The following is a 22,283-nucleotide window of genomic DNA, read 5'->3' as shown; positions in this document are numbered from 1 at the left end:
GATTATTTCACAAGGGAAATTCATGCCTGTTTTCGGTCTGTGGCCAAGTACTGTACCTTCTTACTAACATTAAATGAGTTTGTTAAATTTACTAATAGTGCCATTGCTTATATAGAGTACAGGAGGTTTAAACACATATTTCATAAGTCAGTTACAGTGTAACTAAGATAGCACTGTGCTAGTTGCGGATCAACACCAAACTATGTAGTATGGTACTAAAAAAAAGAAAATCCTCAGGTCTAAGTGCTGTTGCAGTGAACAGTTCAATCCCAAGTTTAACTAATCTCCTATTAGTCTTGTTTTGGTTCGTATTTCTCCCCCAGGTTGCTCATTTGGCTGTCTTATTGCACATTAATGGCAGCATGCCAACAATTAACGTATCGCCCACTCCCAATTAATACTGAGCCACTACACATTCCTCCGGATTGTAACTGGGACAGAAGACAGGGAAAAAGTATTTCATCACGTTAAACTAATTAAAAATAACTTCAATTGAAATGAATGTCTTTGTTGTTGTTGTAAACGTTACTCACTTTGAGTGTACAAAAAGGACCTGAAATCAATCTTCATATGGAAAGGAACGATAATGAAAGGTAAACATTAGTAAAGTCATATCTGAAGCATAATTGTCTCTAACTCCTGGGTGAATCTACCATCAGAATGACCTGGGTGTGTGGAATGGGATCTTGGCATACTGTATGAGAGAAAAAAGTAATGCCATCATATTTCTGTTTCAGTGATACCTTGCGCTCTTCCATGCAATGTATGTATGCGGTTTCTCATACATTATATTCCTGCCCCTCGATCTAATATGTTTAGTTAGCACTGGCTTAACTCTCTGAGGGGCCTGTGGGAGTCATAATCTGGTCTTCATGCAACTCATTTCCTAATTACATAGGTAATATAAAAGAGTTGATAGTTGTCATTTATTATGTGTCCAGTTCTTCCTAATAACTGAGTTAACCCAGCAGTCACCAAAGGGTATAAAATATTTAGTCAGAACCAGGGCAAGATTTGAAAAAAATTTCTCAGACTTAACAGTTGTGAACAACCTCAATATAAAACATATTGTGAGAGATTCTCCTACAAAGATATCCACCATGTCACTCCAAAGGAATAATACATGTAAGAAATTGGCAGCATCTTTCAATGAGCACTTTTCTAAACCAGCAGCTGAACAATTTCTTAATTAGGGACACCGACTCTACGCTTTTTTATTGAATATTAAATATATGTTGATCTATATTTTCCTATTTCTTACATTATGCACTATAATTTTTTCATGCATTGCTTGTCTTTTTCTTTGACATTGAGTTAAATATATTTTATTCAATATCACACTATACTTTAGTCCGAATACAAATATAAAAACATAGTTTGCATTTTTTTGTGGCATATTTGTGCTTTTTCATGTCCATGACAGTCTGCGGGACATTACCCACCATACTAAATACGATAAACCTGCTCAAGATGTGCTCTAAATTAGTATGCCACTTTGTTCCTCTTCTCTGAAGCGCACTACAATGACATTTAGGCAAAGTCTTAGTCCACTGCAAGTTCACAGCTCTGGGGTACAGTGCAACCGCGCTAATCACGAAAGTTTGTCTTATTATTGTAAATAAGTTCTAAGACCAGATCAGCACGTTATCATCCCCAGCTGATAGCACACTGTAGCTGACCCTAGGTGTTGCTTGGAAAATTAGATATTAATTTTGCTAAATAAAATTACATTAAGAATTGTAGATATATTATGATAACTAACATACACAAACAATGTAGGTACATATTGCAAACCATTATATATCAGGTAAATAATATTCTGGCCAACTTTCAAGGCAGTAGCTGTGGTAGAGAAAAAGTTAAATCAATCAAATAGCTCTGTTTAATTAATGCATCCATTTGCTGACCTTGAATAATGTAGTTCAGTATCATGTGTGTTTAATTTAAATAAGCAGATTAATACTCTGAAGCAGAGGGGCAATGTTGAAAAATAATCAAGGGGATTAATAATAAGATATGAACAAATACAATAAACTGGTTTTTTTTTTATAATTTTATTGATTTTATTGTAATCATTCCATACAAATAGATAACATTTTACAAAAAATAGGATAGAAAACAAATCAACCCCTAAACTGTTTTGACTGTGACGGGCATTTGTATTATGAGACCCATGTCAATCCATCTTGAGTAAGCTAATAAAAATATTTTTGATAATTCCAGAGTATATTATTGGCCTTCAGTCATAATTTATGGAATACTTTGATAGTAACAATTTATTACTTATTCATATTTTGATATGTTTTTCCTAATTAGGCTGTTCTTCCTTGGAGAGCTTCACTAAAGATTGTGCTTTTTATTTCATTGCCAAGACAGTATTTATCTTGCTAATGTATGACAGCCACAGTTTTCTTAAACAGCTGTGTCTGACCTTTTTAAGAAAATTCAAAGAATTTGCAAAGATATAGACTCTCAAAGTAAAAATTAGAAATGAAACTCAGTTTTGACAGATTATTATTTAAATTCTTCAGTAATTGTAACATTTCATATGGTGTACTGTAGACATTTTGCAAGAATCCTGAAGCCTACATACTCATTTGGCAATTACTGTATTTGATTTTATAGTTGGGTAAACATACAGTATGTATTGAGTAGATCAGTCAATGTTATTAACATAAATATCAGGATAATTATTAGCTTATGCTCCAAAATACAGTACATACCTTTAAATTCATAGCAGTGGAAGTACTTGTCATCTGTTTAGGCAGGGCAATATCCTCCATTTATTTTTCCATTTCTTTACCAATTAAACTGTTTCTATTGTTTTAAAACTTGGAAAATAATTTTCTACTTAGCAGATACAGATAGATTCTACTATCTGTAGAGGTTGGACATGATATACTTTGAAAGGCTGTAAAATGTTTTTGGGAAGTGACGTTCTGCAAGTGATAGCTTTTCTTTTTATTTAGACCCACTTTTTTATAATAATATCAAAAAGCATTGCAATTTTTCTTAAACTTTATAGCCCTCTGATTAAATTTTCAGTTTTTTTGCTTATGTCAAGACTGAAATAGAGATAAATCAAGCCAGGCTTTTATTTATCATTAATAGGATCTTAAAACTAAATATTATTAATTGAAAAATAAAATAATGATTGTCATAGAAAAATAATAAAAGTGAGAGTATTCTTTGTAACATGGGTGTAAATGTGTTCACATTTAAAAAAGAATCATATTCCATATCAAATACATTGGTAGTTTGCCTTCACTTGCTATAATTTGAATTAATTATGATTAGCTCTAAATAAAATCATGTGTTCCTGTTGGATATCCTGAAGTTTTCTTGGTCATACAGCACAAGGATAATCATAGTCTCCAGGAAGCTAACAAAAATGTACCGGATTTTTTGCCTAAAAGGAACAGATCAGGATAATTTTGGAAATAAAAAAATATTGGTCTAAAATAGGGGTGGGCAGTGTCAGTCCTGGAGGGCCACAGTGGCTGCAGGTTTTTGTTCCAACCCTATTTCTTAATGAGAAGTCAATTATTGCTGATGAAGCACTTATTGCTCAAGTGACATTTTGAGGTTTATTTTAGTGGTCTCGCTTGTTAATGTTCCCCACCCTTAATTGATTATTTCCGTCTTAAACTGCTGCATTCACTGTTTTAATGGCTCCTTATTAGCAATAAGATTTAAATGACAAAAGAGCCAGCAGTTCTACATATAACTTGTTTCCATTTACACCTTTGTGAATGGCACTATTTGGTTTAATAAAACACGAAAAGTGTGACAGAATGAAAATTATCCATTTTAGGCTTCAAATGAATTGGATAATATACTTGGAAAGGAAAAAATCTACTATTTAAGAACCTAACATTGCCGTAAAATTAAATAAGGTCTGAGATTGGCAAGGATTGGTTTCTAATTAAGTAACTGGGATGAAATGAAAACCTGCAGCCACTGCATTTATTCGTTATTTTTATTGACCTGTTATGGTTTTGAATCGTGCTGAACACATTTCTGTTATTACTTTTTGTCCATAGTTTTGTTTTCTTATAGTTTTCTTATAATTTTTTCATGTTAAGATTTTCTTCTTGAACATCACCATTTTTTGGTTTTAAGTTATTAGCAATGCTATTGCCCCACTTCTGGAAATATGGACAAAATAATAAGGGTAATTCTAAAATACATTTTTTAGTGCAAGTTAGCATTCTCCTGTACAGTTTAAGCTATTATTACAGTATCCTGTTCATGAGAACAACGTTTGATTAATGTTTTGGACTGGGTGTTTTGTGTGTTGTTTTAATATTAGACTTTTGTATGTTTCTGACTTTGTTTGCTTCCTTTCCAAGTGCATATGCTTTGAAATTGTACTTGCCAAGTTTTCAGCCCTGGCAGTACACTGTCAGTCCACAGACAGAACACAAATATCAGAAGGTTCTCCAAAGTCGATTATTATGTAAAGAGAAAGATCATCAGGGAGGAAACCAAGAGGCCTACTACAGCTTTGAAACAGCTGGTGGAATTTATGACTACACCCTGAATATTTTCACCTTATTAAATATTCTACTCAAGTCTTATCTGTGGGATAGGGTGGTGAAATGGAAGCTGTTTCTAACAAAGAGAATAAGTACCAAGGTAGAATTTCTTAACCTTAATTTCTGCAGAAACATTTATTGCAATGCTACACATAGCTTTGCCCCTCATAAAATGTAGTGGTTGCTTTTTAACATGGTGGAGACAAAGGCAAAATAGCTGTGAGATTACTTTTTTTTCTGCAGGGACAATAAATCTGCTCAAGAATGAGGAGAAAATGAATAACTACAAAGATCAAGGGATTCTGATTAATAACCTGCTGCCCTCCGCTCGAAAGCTGTAGTTAAAGAAGAGTTCATCATATAAATGCAACAACAATCTGAAGCATGCCACCAGTTCAGCTAAGAAATGGCTTATATCAGTGTTCTAGGATGGGCCAGTCAGAACCCATATCTCAGTTTTATAGGCTAACTGTTGATTTACCTATGAAGGCTGGGCAGTTGACATGCCCTCACAGTTTGACATACTGTACTTGAATTCTTCTGCAAAACAAATTGGTTAAAATTGTAAATTCCAAATATGCTAAGTTGAAAGAGACCTAGTCAGGCTGACCAACTTTTGTAATCAATGCAAGTGTTGCTTTATCAAAGAATCTGTCAACTAATTTATGCAATCATTACATTAAACATTTTTTATGTATTATCTTTCTCTTAAAATTGATGTGTATGTTACAAGATCTTTATATAAGGTGGAAATTGTCTGACATGATTTGTCTAGTTTTCAGTCTTAATTATCAAAATCTAAAATTAGAATAAGGGTATGTGTACTTTTGTTACCCAATACACATAAGTTGTTTATTCCTGTGAATGTTATGGAGTTCTTAAACAAGCATAGAATCATTACGGTTGTGAAATTTGAATTGCATTGTTGGAGGGCATACAGCATTCTTACTATCAAGAAGAAGGTTACATATGAAATTCACAATATCAGTACAGTTTCTGGTTTGTAAAACAAAACCAAACAATCTTTATAGACAATACTGAAGTATGGCAAATATTTCTTAAGATCAGAACATTTTCCAATAAAAGAATTCAGTACTGAAAGATGTGTTAAAACTATTAGAAAATAATTGATTTCAGTGTTATAGTGTTTTGAAAAGGAATGACATAATACAATACATTAGTACTGAAGCACTTCCGAAACACTTTCAAATGTAAAAAGTTTATTTTTTTCCTTATTTTCCACATTCATAAATTACCTTTGTGAGCAAACAGTCCAAAACAAAACAGCATAGAAGAATCAGGCAGCAGAACTGGTCTTTCTTTAAATCTTTATACAGTGGAATGGCCTTGACCTTTACATATATAATTATGCATCTATAAAGCAGCACATCTCAAAAAGAGATCACAATGTATAAATAATTTACTTATTTCATAAACTTGTTATCACAGTCCTTTTGGAGAAATAGACATAAAATGTGGAGTGATAGAACAGTACATTCACTAACACTTCCCACAGTAATAATGAATTCTCACAATCACACTTCATTTATTATTTAATATCTATATTTTCAGTGAACTAAAACACCTACTCATTATTTTAAATACATAGAATTTTTCAGAAAAGAATATTGTTGCAATAGCATAAGCAAAATATTCACTTACTAGGATTTAGATATAACATGGCAGAATAGGATAATATCTGTATATATTTTTAGACATAACTGCAGCATAGCGTAGGTACCATAGCAGTTGAGTGGGTAGATTTGTGGTCTTATAGTATTTGGCCTGTGGGATTTATTCTAATCTGTAGTATTTTCTGTTCACAACTTAAATGTTCATGGGGTTTATACTTCATGTCCTGCCAGTTTACAAAGGGATGCTTTAATGTCAATTGGTGTGCCTAACATGTCTCAATGTAAATATGTGTGCAACTGTTTTGAAAACATTGCTTGCAAAATAACCTCTGACTCTGTCTAACAGTAGAAGTAACATTAAGTTTTGTGGCCACCGTGGAGGATATGAAACATCTCTGAAAGGCATGAGTAGCATTGATTGGAAATATAAGAAGATAAATGATTGTTTGACCTTTCATGGGGCTGTGATTTTGGTGCCGAAAATCCAACACATAGTAATCAATATTTTTTATGTTAAAGCTTTTTAGGTGTGCTGTTAGATGGAACAAATTACAAATATCTTTAAACATAGCAAAAGAGAGAACGACAACCAAACTGTGGCCTTAGCTCCCAAAATATAATTAACAAACGGGGCAGAGAGCTGAATAAGCAACATATCATTCAAATGTAAAATATAATAAAACACTGGCCGCCCTCACTTACGTTTTCTGACTGTCAGAGCGTTCTACTTTTGTTTCTTTCCTGTGTCCTGTGACATATAGGTTGATAGGTTGCAATGTTTTGCAGTAGGTGAATTTGTTTGAATATATTAGCTTTATCAAGGCACTTACACTTAGTAGCTATTGTAACATTTTTTATATTAAATTAATAAAGTCCTTTCACTTTTTACAATCATTGCTGCAATGTTATAGCTAGCCTTTGCAGAATTCTCCTGTATGTTTAAACCTTTGGGATAAGTGTTTTGTTGGATTCATAGCTTATCTTTTCCAGAGCTTACCTTTTTATCTTTTGATATTTTCAAAACCATTGTCATAATGCTAGAGTCATAATCTTTAACTTGCTTTAACATAGCTTGCAAATACAACAACTCCCCAAAGCTAAAAGTAGCTTCTGCAGTGCTATTCAAATCATGAAATGTAGGTTGTGATTTCACTACATGTGACACATTACATGTGTGCAGCAGACCACCTTATAGGATGCAAAACACTAAGCACAATCTGTAAAGGCTATATTTATTTGGCTTTCACATGGTGCATGCTTGGCCATAACAACCAATCATACCAGCATTCATTTTGACATAGTTATGTGTGTTGTACTGCAAATACAGGTCACCTGAATGGTCAGATACTGTTTTTTTAATACAACTGAGCTGATTGGTGATTACATGAAGTGCACTGATGTACTTAGCATGGTACCACATACACAAATATGTGGAGTGCAATGTCTATATAAGTTATGCACATAACATTCTCAAATCTATCTAAATCTATTTGGAGCTGGTAATGGTTATATACAATTTTGGAAGCACTAGTTTGAGTCATTTCTAAAATATATGGTAAATAAATACTTTTAAAGAGTAAAGTGGGACACCTGGTATGAATATGAGGTACTGGACCTACTTTTAAGTGGATATCACATTTCAAAATTTTATATGATTGCCAAATACCATTTTTGACTAAATGGATCATTATCTTTTCATTTTAAGTACTGAAATGAGAAGAGAGGTTAGCAGTGTCACATCTTGGCAAATCTGAGTGACAAAAATATACTTGAATAGTAGTAGTCCATATAAAATTATCCACTGTAAAGCTTGTATTTCCCATCACAATGAATGCTATTAGCTTTTCATTTCTCATCCGATATTTTGAAAATTCTGTGAACATGTTTAGTGTCTAAATGTTATACCACTTAAAGATCACATTTTATTTTCAAATAAGACACTGTCTTTCATTTCACCTCTGTAAAACATACTTATTCAATCAATTTCCTTTAAACTGATGCTTTGCATTCCTTTGCTTGAGCATTCTACCCTACTTCATTCTTTATTAGCTTTATGTAGTTTATTGTTTGCAGATTTTGGAGAAGTGTCTCATTGATCCACAATGTACATTCAAAGTGCTACAGAGAAATATTATTTTATTAATAGCACAGAAAAAAATCTACTGCATGTATTATTTTCAAAGTTTCCTAGCGGGCTAAACTGAAAGGTCCAATCAAGACACTTTTTTTGCACATGCACAGGCCTCTGTCGCACAAGCCCTACATTAATGAGACATCAAGTGTCTCAATGTTGCAAGCGTAGAGCTGCCTGTGATTCTGGAATTTTGACCACATGTGAAGTTGCCTCTTGGGTAGTTTAACTTTGAATCAAGTGTTAAGAGATGAACTGGTTAAGGGTAAACTGCCTAGACAAAGAAAGGAAAAGTATGTAGTGTAAGTGTAAAGAGATAGATCACAAGAGAGAAGGCGGGGGGAAGGAAGTGTTTTGTGTACTACCATCTTTTTCCGAAAATAAGACACTGTCTTACTTTCTTTTTTGGTCCAAAATACGCACTAGGGCTTATTTTCGGGGGAGGACAAAAATAAAAGTATATTTATATATTTTTATTTAATATTTATTTATTTTACACAGAATACAGAAATTAAAATTGATTCAATTACAGTCATGTCATCTTCTTCTGGAACATCGTCATAAATCAAGATTTACACCCCTGGAGTCTTCCACAATTCCCTTTTTGTACTCGACGGAATAGCTCTTTCGTTTTGTACTCATTTTAACTGCGGTTAAAAATTATTCACTTTATAAAAAATAAAATTACGTATGAGGAAATAATCAGACTTACAAGACTGAAATGAACAAACACTGTATCTGCACTGTCGCTCAATGTAGACTGCTGCCTTAACGAACAATTATTTATAGTGTGCGCCAACGACGCGTTCCGTCGCATTCCGCATATGCATGCCCCCCTCCACCCCCTCCCCACCTCATTCGACCATACTCTGCGATATGCGCGACGCAGTACAACACAGCAGAGCAGAGCGGACACAATATTTATGTATTCATGCTGCCTTATGTTGTATTTTTAAGATAAATTCCAAGAATTAATTTGAAACGAACTGTAGAGGTAAACAATGAATTTCTCGGAATATTTTATTTCAAACATTTCTCTGAAATACGAGTATTAGGGAAGCTAAACATACTTAATAAATCAACAGCATTTTTTAACGAATTCTTTTTTTCACATTATTTTAACTAGGGCTTATTTTCGGGGGAGGGCTTATATTACAAAAAGTTCCGAAAATCTCGATAGGGCTTATTTTCGGGGGATGTCTTAATTTCGGAAAAAGACGGTACTTTCAAGTAGTTTGATAGTCTTTGTATATCTTGTGATGATAGGAAAAGAGTGGCAGCAGGTGGTGCAAGTTTCTGCTTATTTTACTTTTCTGCCTTTGTTTGCCTTTCTGAGTGCTTTAGTTGTTTAATGAAGACACCATTTTTAATATGTTTGCCCACCTCATTATCAGTCATGCTAAGAAGGACCACTACAAGAGTAGTTTGTTAAAAAATAAGTTCAGGCAATGTTCTTGTACACTTAACATAATTGCAGCTGGAGATCCACGAAGGGAGAAAAAATGAATCACGTATCATAAAGTAGTTTTTATTCCTGAGCTTTCAATCCCTACCAGGGGTCTTCATCAGAGGATAATGCTTAGACTTACAAGAATCAAAGGCAATATATAGCAACACATTAAGTGGGTTGGGGGGGATGGAGGTGACTAAGTCCGTATGATCGGGGGGGGGGGGGGGGGGGGTGTTTGTATAGTTTATTTATTATGTACATGTTCTTCTTAAGTTAGCATATGCTGGATTTATGTCCAGGTGTCTGTTGATGGCGTTTTCATCTGATAGCCAAGACTTGGCCAACTCTCTGGCACTTTTAGTACTGGCCTTAAATTTTACTTTTACGTTGTCCCAGTTGAATGTGTGTCCTGTCGATTTAGTATGTGCATAGATCAAAGATAGTGCGTCCTTTCTTCAGACGGCGTTGCAATGTTCCTGTACACGTGTTGAGATTCTTTTTAACGTTTGTCCTATGTATACCGCTGAGCAAGAATTGCATGGGATACTATAAACTGCGTTTCGTGTTTCTGCTGTCGATTTCTTGTTGTTAGCATTAAACAGGACCATGTGCAGATTGTTCGTGGGTTTGTGTGCTATTCTGACTCCCCACTTGGTCAGAATGCGCGCTGTACCTTCTGACACATTGTGGTGATAAGGGAGTGAGTGCCAGGTGGGGTGGGGGTTCTGATTTAAGTCGATTGTTTGCTGATTCATTTGGCATCTCCTGTGTAGGCTCCGATTAATGAATGTTTTTGAGTATCCGTTTGAGGTGAAAAGGTGGAAGAGATAGCGTCTCTTATTAATTTTTGTTTCCTTAGTATTACAATGAGTGTGGACTCGTTTGAATAGGGTTTTCACACAGCTCTGTTTATGAGATATCGGGTGGTTGCTGGAGAAGTGTAGAATCTTGTCTGCGTAGCATTCTTTGCTGTAAACACTTGTGGTCAGGGTGGCGTCATTATTTCTTTTGATGTAGATGTCCAGGAAGCTGATGTGTCCGTTCATTTCTTTTTCCATTGTGAACTGAATTGCGGGGAATATTGTGTTGATATGATTGTAGAACTCATTCAGCTGGTTCTTTTTTAGTATGACGAATGTGTCGTCTACATAGCGTATCCAAATTTTGGGTATAATCTGGGATAAAGCTATGTTTTCAAATCGCTGCATTACCAGTTCCGCTAGTCCTGATAACGGTGATCCCATTGGCATGCCTTCTTTCTGAGTGTAATACTTGCCGTTGAAATGAAAGTGAGTTTTTTGGCAAAGTGATATTAGGTTTCATTATGTCTTTGATGGACAGTTTGGTTCTTGTCTCTATGGTGGGGTCGCTATCCAGTTTCATTAATAGTGTTTCTGTGGCCAGATGGATCGGAATTCTGGTGTATAGCAATACAACATCAAACGAGACCATGATCTCGTCCTCGGCGATGAATTCATCTTTCAAGCGCTGTAATGCCGACTTCGCGCTGTTGACAGAATAATCCGAGTCGTAAGTTAAATGTTTGAGTAGTTGGAAAAGTCTTTTTGATAAGTTGTATGATGGTCCGCCTATTAGGCTAACAACTGGTCTGTATTTCAGTGGTGTTTTATGTATTTTTTAATGCAGCAATTTGAAAACATAGCTTTATCCCAGATTACACCCAAAATTTGGATACGCTATGTAGACGACACATTCGTCATACTAAAAAAGAACCAGCTGAATGAGTTCTACAATCATATCAACACAATATTCCCCGCAATCCAGTTCACAATGGAAAAAGAAATGAACCGACACATCAGCTTCCTGGACATCTACATCACAAGAAATAATGACGCCACCCTGACCACAAGTGTTTACCGCAAAGAATTCTACGCAGACAAGATTCTACACTTCTCCAGCAACCACCCGATATCTTATAAACGGAGCTGTGTGAAAACCCTATTCAAACGAGTCCACACTCATTGTAATACTAAGGAAACAAAAATTAATGAGAGACGCTATCTCTTCCACCTTTTCACCTCAAACGGATACTCAAAAACATTCATTAATCGGAGCCTACACAGGAGACGCCAAATGAATCAGCAAAACAATCGACTTAAATCAGAACCCCCACCCCACCTGGCACTCACTCCCTTATCACCACAATGTGTCAGAAGGTACAGCGCGTATCCTGACCAAGTGGGGAGTCAGAATAGCACACAAACCCACGAACAATCTGCGCACGGTCCTGTTTAATGCTAAAAACAAGAAATCGACAGCAGAAACATGAAACGCAGTTTATAGTATCCCATGCAATTCTTGCTCAGCGGTATACATAGGACAAACGTCAAAAAGAATCTCAACACGTGTACAGGAACATCGCAATGCCGTCAGAAGAAAGGACACACTATCTTTGATCTATGCACATACTAAATCGACAGGACACACATTCAACTGGGACAACGTAAAAGTAAAATTTAAGGCCAGTACTAAAAGTGCCAGAGAGTTGGCTGAGTCTTGGCTATCAGATGAAACGCCATCAACAGACACCTGGACATAAATCCAGCATATGCTAACTTAAGAAGAACATGTACATAATAAATAAACTATACAAACACCCCCCCAAACCCCCCCCTTGATCATACGGACTTAGTCACCTCCACTATCCACTTAATGTGTTGCTATATATTGCCTTTGATTCTTGTAAGTCTAAACATTATCCTCTGATGAAGGGTTGAAAGCTCAGGAATAAAAACTACTTTATGATACGTGATTCATTTTTTCTCCCTTCGTGGATCTCCAGCTGCAAATATGCAAACCGTATCACAGACCTTCTCTTCCACTTAACATAATGTAGCTTTTGTCTTTTAAACAGTAAGATGCAGTTTGACGTGTCCCTATTTACAATGGTCAAAAATGTTGAACTTTTTAATATTCTTGAATTGGTGACAATAATGAGAATCTATCCATTTTCTGTGCCAGGTACATTATATAATGTCAATACATTTCATTTGATGATAAATAACTCTAGCACTATTCAGCCACTTTCTAAAGGTTTTGTTTGCATTTGTACTCACATAACCAAAAAGTTGTAAATGTCTCTGCTAACTGCATTTCATTGTCATTAGCACAATTAGGAATATTGCTCATGCTTAGAATCTTTTGATCTGCCTTGTTTTTCCTTATTTTTATGTCTTTATGTATTTATTGCATCACATTAATCAATTAACTTGTGTATGGAAATTATTGTAGCATATTTAAAGGAAATGTTACCTGATATATTGTTTTATTTCTGATTAATTGAATTAAGCGAAATGTTCAGAATATATTCCTGTAGAAGTATTAGAATTATCTAACTGGTTTACAGATATTTTATTTAAAATAATAAGTAATAATAAGTAAGCATGGAATAAAATGCTTTATAAGCTGTCAGTTGCTTTGTGTAATTTTTATTTAGTTTAGTACCTGAGGAAATATTCTTTTGCACCTTAAAAATAAATTTAATTTGTTGGTAAATGTTTTGCCTGTTTGGCTTTTCTTTATAACTCATTAGGTTCTATGCTATATATTCTTTTCTCTGAATCAGTAATTTTGTAATCTGTAATATATTTTAAAATAATGATCTTTCATAGTTATTTTATATTGTACCTGGAGTTTGTATCTGTAGAATACACTTAAGTGACTATGCCGGTATAGAGTACCTCTCTTTTCATTATTTGAGCTGGATTATATCCATGACATTATTTCATTTGCAATGATATGTGCTTCATGTGATTGAGGAGCTTAATGTATTTACAGATACCAGTTTACACAAAGCAATTTGTGTTGGCAATTAAAATAGGCAAAAGTGCAAACTGTAACACTTTTATTTCTGATAATTTCTATATCTGCATGTTTTAGCATTTTAGATTATGAGTGCTTTTAATTTCAGCATAATACTTTAATTTAACTAAAATTTTGACTACTTATAATCATCAAAAAGAACATTAGCTTTTGTTTTTTCTTTTAAAACACATTGTCAGGTGCTCTTTGTGTTGTTTAGAATCCTGAATTTCATTCCCATTTTAGTAAAGAAAAATGAAAACCAGTCAGTAGATTGTCTTGGCCTGTTTAAGGCTTTTCAAATTTTTTAGCTCTGCCATTCCTTTGTGGCATTCCCTGTGGGGAATGAAAAAGCACCAGTTAAAGGGTCTGGAATTATTTAACTTTACATAAGAGGACATAACGTTTCTATACCCTTCAGATGTCTTTCTGCTGTTTTGATAATCAACAATTAGTGAGTAAGTTCCAGAGGCAAAAATTAGGGTCGAAGATAAGGCATGACTCTGCCTCCACTGATGTAGCCAGTAATGAAAAATAACTAATAATCAGTGCATTTTTGTAATGTACAGTATTAACCTAGTTGCTTTTAATAGTATTATACTCAGATTACATAAACATCCATCCATCCATTATCCAACCCGCTAAATCCTAACTACAGGGCCATGGGGGTCTGCTGGAGGCAATCCCAGCCAACACAGGGCGCAAGGCAGGAAACAAATCCTGGGCAGGCAGCCAGCCCACTGCAGGGCGTGCACACAAACACACACACACACCAAGCACACACTAGTTACAATTTAGAATTGCCAATGCACCTAACCCGCATACTGTATCTTTGGACTGTGGGAGGAAACCGGAGTACCCGGAGGAAACCCACACAGACATGGGGAGAACATGCAAACTCCACGCAGTTAGGACCCGGGAAGCGAACCCGAGTCTCCTAACTGCGAGGCAGCAGCACTACCCACTGCGCCACCGTGCCGCCCTACATAAACATATATATATATATTTGTTAACAAAATAAGTAATCTTTCCCGGCAACTAACAAAACTGGAGATTATAATGGTTTATTTATTAATTAAACATTGTAATTAATGACCTGAACAAGGCTAATAACAGTTTATTACCATATGCAGTATTGGTCATTGGAAAATGTATTTGTAAGTTTTTTTTTTGATTTGGTTACTTCTGGAACAGAGGAACTGTCATGAGAGTACAACTTTCACAGTCTTATTGAAATCCAAGCACACCTTTGGAGGAATTAAAAAAACGAACCTCAGCCCTTGCTTTGGAAATTGCCCCTAGTTCTCTCTAAGATAGACTTATAGTTGTCAAAGTTCACACTGAAGATGTGTAATACAGTTTTACTGTTTTATGGGCTTCTTTCAGCTGCTTGTATGTGGGTGTGAAAGGCACATTTTGACATGCTTTTGTTTACAAAAGAAAATGCTCTTCATTTTTTTTTCTTTTTGAAAAGGGGGGCCAAGAAGAAAGTAAAGCTCAACAGAGACATAAAAAGTAAATGGAGCCTCTGAAAAAGTTTAGTACGCAAAAACAAAACAAAAAAAACAAATGCGTTTTAACCAATGCCACTGATGGAGAATCATTCATGTTTTGAAGAGCTTTGTGCATGGCTAATGGCACATGTCTAACTTTAGACATTCAATTATCTCCTGGTCAACATAAAAAATTAGAACTCCCTAAATCCCTTGTAGTACAGTTATATAGTGGGTATATGATGATGTTATCACAGTTCAATTGAGCAAACCAAAGGAGAGAGTGGTGTACTTAAGGAAGAAAATGGCATCTCTGACTTCAGTCATCCAGGGAGCAGAAATAGAGGTGATCTAAATGTATAAGTAGGCACAGCTAAACAGAAATTTGCAAACCAAAAGGTCCATTTTTAACTGTATATCCTTAGGTCCTTTGGCACAAGTGGATTTTGGCATATGTTCTATTAGTCTGTGGTGTGCTATTATGCAGAGGTATGTTGGGGCAGTAGATGGAGAACATGAGATACCAATAGAGTTAAAAAGTTAACTAGGAAGTCTGCCATTAGGCACTACATTGGATGCACTGGAGGATGCAGCAGAAAGTATGATGTTGGCTAAACTAACTATCAGGAACAATGTCTCTAACCATCTGCCTCATATCCTAGTCAACTTGAAGAATATCTTGAGCACAAGACTAATTTTACCACAATTCCCTAGTGAGTGCAACTCTAAATCTTTCTTGTCTGTCTGTCTGTCTGTCTGTCTGTCTGTCTGTCTGTCTGTCTGTCTGTCTGTCTGTCTGTCTGTCTGTCTGTCTGTCTGTGCACAACCACAAAAAAACCTTATATGCTTAAACACACATTTGGAATTTGCGGTGACTCAAATAAAAAAATGAACTACATATGTGATTTTAGTCAATGAGACTATTTTATGCTTGTTGGTGCAAGATATAGGGGTTTTAAGATCGCAGAAACAGCTGCCATCCTGTAATTTTCACATAGTAAAGTCTCTGCAGTTTACATAAAATGGTGTGATATACAACGTTTAATAAGTGACAGTTTTTGTATCAAAACCTCTTGTTAATTAGAGTAGTTAGAGACAAATGACTAGACTTGTTCAAGCTAATGGATAGGCCAAATTTACTCAAATGATAATTATTTATGACGGTCTAGGGCATCTCTGACTGCACAGTAAGTCAGACTTTGAAGTTTGTAGTGTACAGCAGCACTTTACCACAGAGTTCCATTCTTGTTAAAAACTGGGAGATGAAGTTTCATGGGCATGTGAAGGTTGAAGACTGGTGCCAATGGAATAGTAAGAAAAAAATGAATTTCCTTCTGTGTTGTATCTATGATACATTTCCCCAAGGAATGTTTACAGTTCCTTGATACATCCATGGCTCAGAGAATTGAGTCTGTCATGAAGGAACAAAAGGGTCAGTACTAGATAGTTGTGTGTACTCAAAAGTGGTCACTAAATGTATATCAAGAATACCAACTTAAACATAAGAGTTCCAAACTTTTTAAGGGCAGTTAAATTCCTTAAAGACTAAATTAATTTTTTTCTTTTTGCTTGCCCAGAAATGGTTACATTTCCCTGTCACATTTTTTTGCATGTAATTCAGTTCAAAATTAATTGTAGCTATCTGCAGTATGCTTTAATAATTAATCTATTCTGTGCTTCTGCCTTTAATTATAGGGAGTTTTTGGAACAAATTAACATTATTAGTAATGACATGGCATGTTTCTAATTTCCAGATTTAACACAGTACTACATTTGATAATCTAATGGAAATAACTAAAAAGCTGAAAGCTATTAAGATTATATTGCACATGACTATTTATTATGTTTGTATGTTTGCTTCCTGCAGAAATTCAGGTCTTGTAGTGATATGTAATGTTGCTTGTCAGATATTGCAGATGCAATCTCTAAAGGTGAGATAGGGGTTCTTCTTCAGTATAGTTAACACTGGTGAAGGCCGTAATTTCAAAACATAGCACAGGATTAAGTTAATTCTGTTCAGGTTATTTTTGTATAGTGTTCAAGTTAAGCCAAGTCAAGTTGGGGAGCATGCACTGGTACAGTGCGTTGCCGCCCCCACACCACACAACAAAACAGTTCATGATCCCGGCTGGCAACCCTGCAGGCAGACACGCAGTCCAGTCTCACCCTCCGGAAATTACCCTCTGTCTGCCGCAGCCAGGTGTACTTGGGTGACTCCTTGGCCTGGTCCAGCCACTCTGGTCCCCAACAATGAGGATCCTACGAGCTGGCTCACCTTCAGGGAAATGTGCCACATGGTCATAGTGTCGTAACTGATTCCCCCTCACAATGCAGGTAATGTGCCTCATTCGGGACTCCATGAGTAACCGCTAATTCGACACAAAGTCAAACCAACGGTACCCAAAGATTTTCCGGAGAGACACAGTACCAAAGGAGTCCAATTTCGTCTCAGGTCACTGGATAGCGTCCATGTCTCGCAGCCATAGAGTGCAGAGTGCTGTGACTAATTCACAGGTACATACAAATACAAGCCTAACAAATTACTAATAACATAACACACAAACATAAAAACAGATTTGTTTAAACAGACATGAAACTGAATGTTTGAAAGTGATTAACATAAATGGAGCCCTATTATTTAATTGTTGAAGTAGGTTTTCCAAACAACAAAGATAACCTTGTCGATAAGCAGAGCGATATAGGGAATAGTTTAGTTGTTTCATTGCTACTAAAAGAATACACTGGGGTATCCTGATAGATATTTCAGTGGTCACACTTGGTACTGGAAAAAGACCACCCATTCCAAACTGTCTCATACAGTCCTTTTGGTCTGTAACAGGGTGTAATTGGTATCTTCGCATCCACCTTAACAAACCAGACTTTCGTAGAAATCGCACTAGAGTTCTAAAAACACCAGTCCAAAGGAACTAGTTTTGAAAACACCTATATTCATAGCAGGGGGTGTGTGAATTAAAGCACCCTCCATCCTCCTGTGCAGACGCTATGTGTAGAACATCTACTGTAATTATTCATAATCTACAAGCATCACTCCACCCCCACTAACAAATAACCCCCCCCAGCAGCACAGGCAATGATATCATACATTTTTAATGTTATGAAATAACTATGTAACAATGTGAACTTGTAAAATATTGTACAGCCCTAATGTGGGTTTCATGGAGACAGTTCTTTTAGAGGGCAATGTCTTTCGTTTATGATGCAATGAAGTGGTCTACTTCAGTAAAGACACAAGCACTGTGCTGCTCATTTTGCCTAAACAACAGCTATAAAATAGAAAGCATAGTTTGAATTTATACATTTCTTTTATTAGTGCTGTGTGCATGAGTGCCTGTTGAATTTTCAGAGTCAAAGTGAACTTAGCTTAGACAGCTACATGTTGACAGCATGCTTTTACTTTTTGTCATTTCAGATTGCATGCTTAGACATATTTAGCAAAGTTTTATGTTCGGCAAATACAGTTATTAAGTGTTTTATCTAAACTGTTATCAGAAACAGATGCTTCTATAAAACCATACTTTACAAATCTTTAAATCAGTTCCTCTTTATTTAAAATTCATTACAAAATATTTTTAAATATGAGGAAATGATTCAAATAAATCTGTTTGGTAAGTTATTTCACAATATTATTGAATAAACATGTAATCTATATATTGTCACAAACTTGACTCAGAGTCATAGAAAGGTTTGGGGCAGCCACCCATATAATTGGTTTCCTGGCTGCAAAGTCGTAAATTAGATACAGCACTGATGTGCACAAAACCAAGTCCAAAACAGAACTGAGGGAATAGGGAAAAGGCGGAGGCTTTTAAAGGGGAAGACAGGAAGTGAGATCAAAGGGGCTGGGCTCATGAAGGTCTTCAGCCATAGGTTCGAGCCCAGACGTGACATCACAGGGGCCGGAGCCGGCAAGGACTCCTTCCATTGGCTCGGTCCCGGAAGTGACGTCAAGAGGACCAGGTGGAGTCTCCCGTGAATGGTCTGCAGGAAAGGGAGAAAAAGAGTCAGTGTACTCTGCCACATCCCGGTATGACTCGGAACTACCCTTACTCAAGCCTTTTAGCTGCCTCCCATGCGCACGTGTGTGACAATATATAAAAGTCAATGTATGTACGTATGTATGTTCCAGCATCACTTCCGAACAGCTGGAGTGATTTTCATGAAACTTGGTACACGTTTCTCATTAGTCGACTAAAAATACTGTATACTTCTAGGTAGGGTGGGGGGTGATCCTGCGGTCTTGTATGCATGTTATCATTCAGTTGACGACCACCAGAGGGCGAACAGGAGGTGACTGCCAGCATTCTGTATGTTTGAGCACCACCGCGCCCCTGTTGCTTTTGAAATTAAATAGAGTTGGCCAGTTCCAAGTGTCAACTGGATGATAACATACATACAAGACTGCAAGACAAGCACATTAGTGAGTCTTCATTGTCTGTTAATTTATTTTTATTTTTAAAGTTGTATTTTTTCTTCTTCTTTTGGCTGCTCCCGTTCGGGGTTGCCACAGCGGATCATCAAAAATTGTTGTCCACATATTGATTTGGCAATTAAAAAAAACACTTTATTTTCCTCCCAGGCAATGCTGGGTATTTCAGCTAGTGATTTATTAAGTTATTAAACTGACCAATTAACATTTTAAAGATATCCTTAAAAAGAAAAGATATCTGTACATCTTTTGTGATATGCAGTATTTTGGAATACTCATCTTCTTCTTTCGGCTGCTCCTGATAGGGGTTGCCACAGCGGATTATCTTTTTCCAGTATTTTGGAATATATTGTAATCATTTAAAGATATCTTAAAATATGTTACTGATATCCCTAAATATTAATATGTTACAACCTAAGGGATGCTTAACGTTAAAGTGAGGAATTTCATATTTTGGAGTTTTACTTAATTACTGTTAACTGCTGTATGTGAATGATTTGCTCATATAAGGTTAATTCAAAAGTGATTTTGTTGTATGCATGTTGATTCATTATTATGCTGTCTTTTTTTCTTTGCTCTCTCCTTAGCTAGGCATAGTTAGCATTAAGTGCTTGAAATTACACTTCATTCTTACCATTTTCTCACTGTAGAGCTTGGTAGATGGCTTTTATGATAATGCAAAAGAATTATAAATAATTTAGTCAAGTGTGAAATTATTTTAATATGTTATATGTTACATTTATAGGATATTTCTTCTTTTTGCTTTTTTGATTTAAAAACAGATTTCTACATCATTTTTGTCACTTTAAATAACTAATCTGCATTGACAGATTTGCCTTTACAGTGCTGTGTGAAAATAGTCAACCCTTAAGTAAAATATGGGAAGAATTTTCCACAGCTGCTAAAATGTATACATTGTTAAGCAGACATATTGCCTGATATTATTGAGGATGTATAATGTATAATCATTAAATCTCATTTGGTCAAACTTAAATTTTTATAGCACAGATTATGGTGTCCTGATTAATACTGTGTTGGACTTTACACCACAAGATTTGCAGGTCAATCTGTGCATGCTACTCACTTAACACTGTTGTGACTCAGAGTTATGGCCATTACAAAATGGCCTTCAAATAAGTCAAAAGAGCAAGCCAGGAATTCCACTGGCCTGTCCAAAATAGCCTCAATTTCTACTAGCTATAGGATTTAGCCATATTATGATCAGTGTTCTTTTTAAAATTTCCTAGGCTTCTCTGAAGTTGGAATCCAATGTAGTCTTGGAGATTTTGCCACCCAAGGAATGTAATTCTGTAATCAGAATTTTAATTGAAGTTTTTGTTTTTTAGTTCATTATTTTTAATGTCTTTTCTGGGCCATTTTATTTTGGTGATAAGGACTGCAATTTTCAGAGTTTGCATAGAATTCTATCCTATGATGAACTGGGCCATTGCCTATGATGATTCCATCAGGCACAACGATATAAAGGTCCACCAAACAGTCATCCAATAACCAAGATTGGACCAAATATAGTGATTTAACTTTTGACAATTTTGTTTCTTGACACAATTTCTGCCTTTTGACTTTTTTCAGTATGCAATATGGTTCTTTTATCTTATGGTTTTGATCTTCCTTTTCCCATTTTAATTTATTCTTCCTCTTGCTCCTCATTGTCTATTTTGAACTGACTGACCGTTTTGTAGTCAGTTCATGCCCAACCATGTCCCAAAATGGAGAAACTAACTTTTAAAGTTTAAAATAAGTTTTAAACTCCCAAAGTATCACAGATCCCTCACAGGATGGTGAAAATATGCAAACTCCAGCTTATAGATACAGCAAAACAAAAGATCTTTGTAAATTAATAAATGAATTTACAAAAAAGAGAAAATATGACAAAAAAATGCTCAAAAGAGCAAAAAAAAGAGTTATATGAAAGGCAGTCTACAGTAAACACATCCAAAATCACAATCCAAAAGCAGAATCCAAGTATCAGAGATGAAATACTTTCAATGTGTCTCCTACCAAACTTCAGTGTACCACTCATGAGATCCTTCTCTCTAGGACTTGAATAGAGGTATCAAGTGTGGTTTTGTCAGAGTGGCCAGGCTACTTGGGCTACCACTTACAGAACACAAGGGTCATAGTAGAACAACATAGTACACACATATAATAAATTATGAATAAACAGAACGATATTACCACAAAATATATGACTACAGTAAACATAAGAAAAATAATAGTTTGAAAGAAAACACAAAATGAAAAAAAAACTTAAGTCGGAGAGAAAATCCTGACTGAAACTTTAACAAATGAGTTCTCAGTGAAACTTTAAAATTTATTTTGAAAATAAATAAAATGTGGGGAGCACAGTGGTATGGCTGCTTCCTTGCAGTATTGAGGCCAGATTTGCATGTTTTCCTGGTGTCTGCTCTGTGTGCTCTGGTTTCTTCCCACTGTCTAAAGACGTGCAGGTTTGTTGAATTGGCAACACTATATTGGCTATACTGGGTGTGTATGTGTTCTTCCTGTGATGGACTGGTGCCCTGCCAACGGTTTGTTTCTGCCTTGTGCCCAGTGCTATTTGGGATAGGCTGTATCTCTTGTGTCCCTGATTTGGATTAAACAAGACCAAAAATGATGTGACATTAAAAAAATGTTTCTAGATATTTTAAGTCTCTTTTAAGAAAGGTGGGCTGGCACATTTGGACACTGGTTAGCACTGCTGTTTCATAGTTTCATTAGACTAGATTTGAATCCTGGAAAAATCAAGT

At 35.6% G+C, this 22,283-nt stretch overlaps 1 protein-coding gene across 3 annotated transcripts in view; it reads left to right on the top strand.

Moving 5' to 3' along the window:
- ppp1r9a (protein phosphatase 1, regulatory subunit 9A) overlaps window positions 1–22,283 on the top strand; it is a 286,652-nt gene that overhangs the window by 72,169 nt on the left and 192,200 nt on the right. The window lies entirely within an intron of this gene.

This window comes from Erpetoichthys calabaricus, chromosome 13, assembly GCF_900747795.2.
Source record: "Erpetoichthys calabaricus chromosome 13, fErpCal1.3, whole genome shotgun sequence".
Lineage (NCBI taxonomy): Eukaryota > Metazoa > Chordata > Cladistia > Polypteriformes > Polypteridae > Erpetoichthys > Erpetoichthys calabaricus.
Note: the sequence above shows the minus strand (reverse complement) of the source record. Positions and strands in the feature narration are given on the sequence as shown.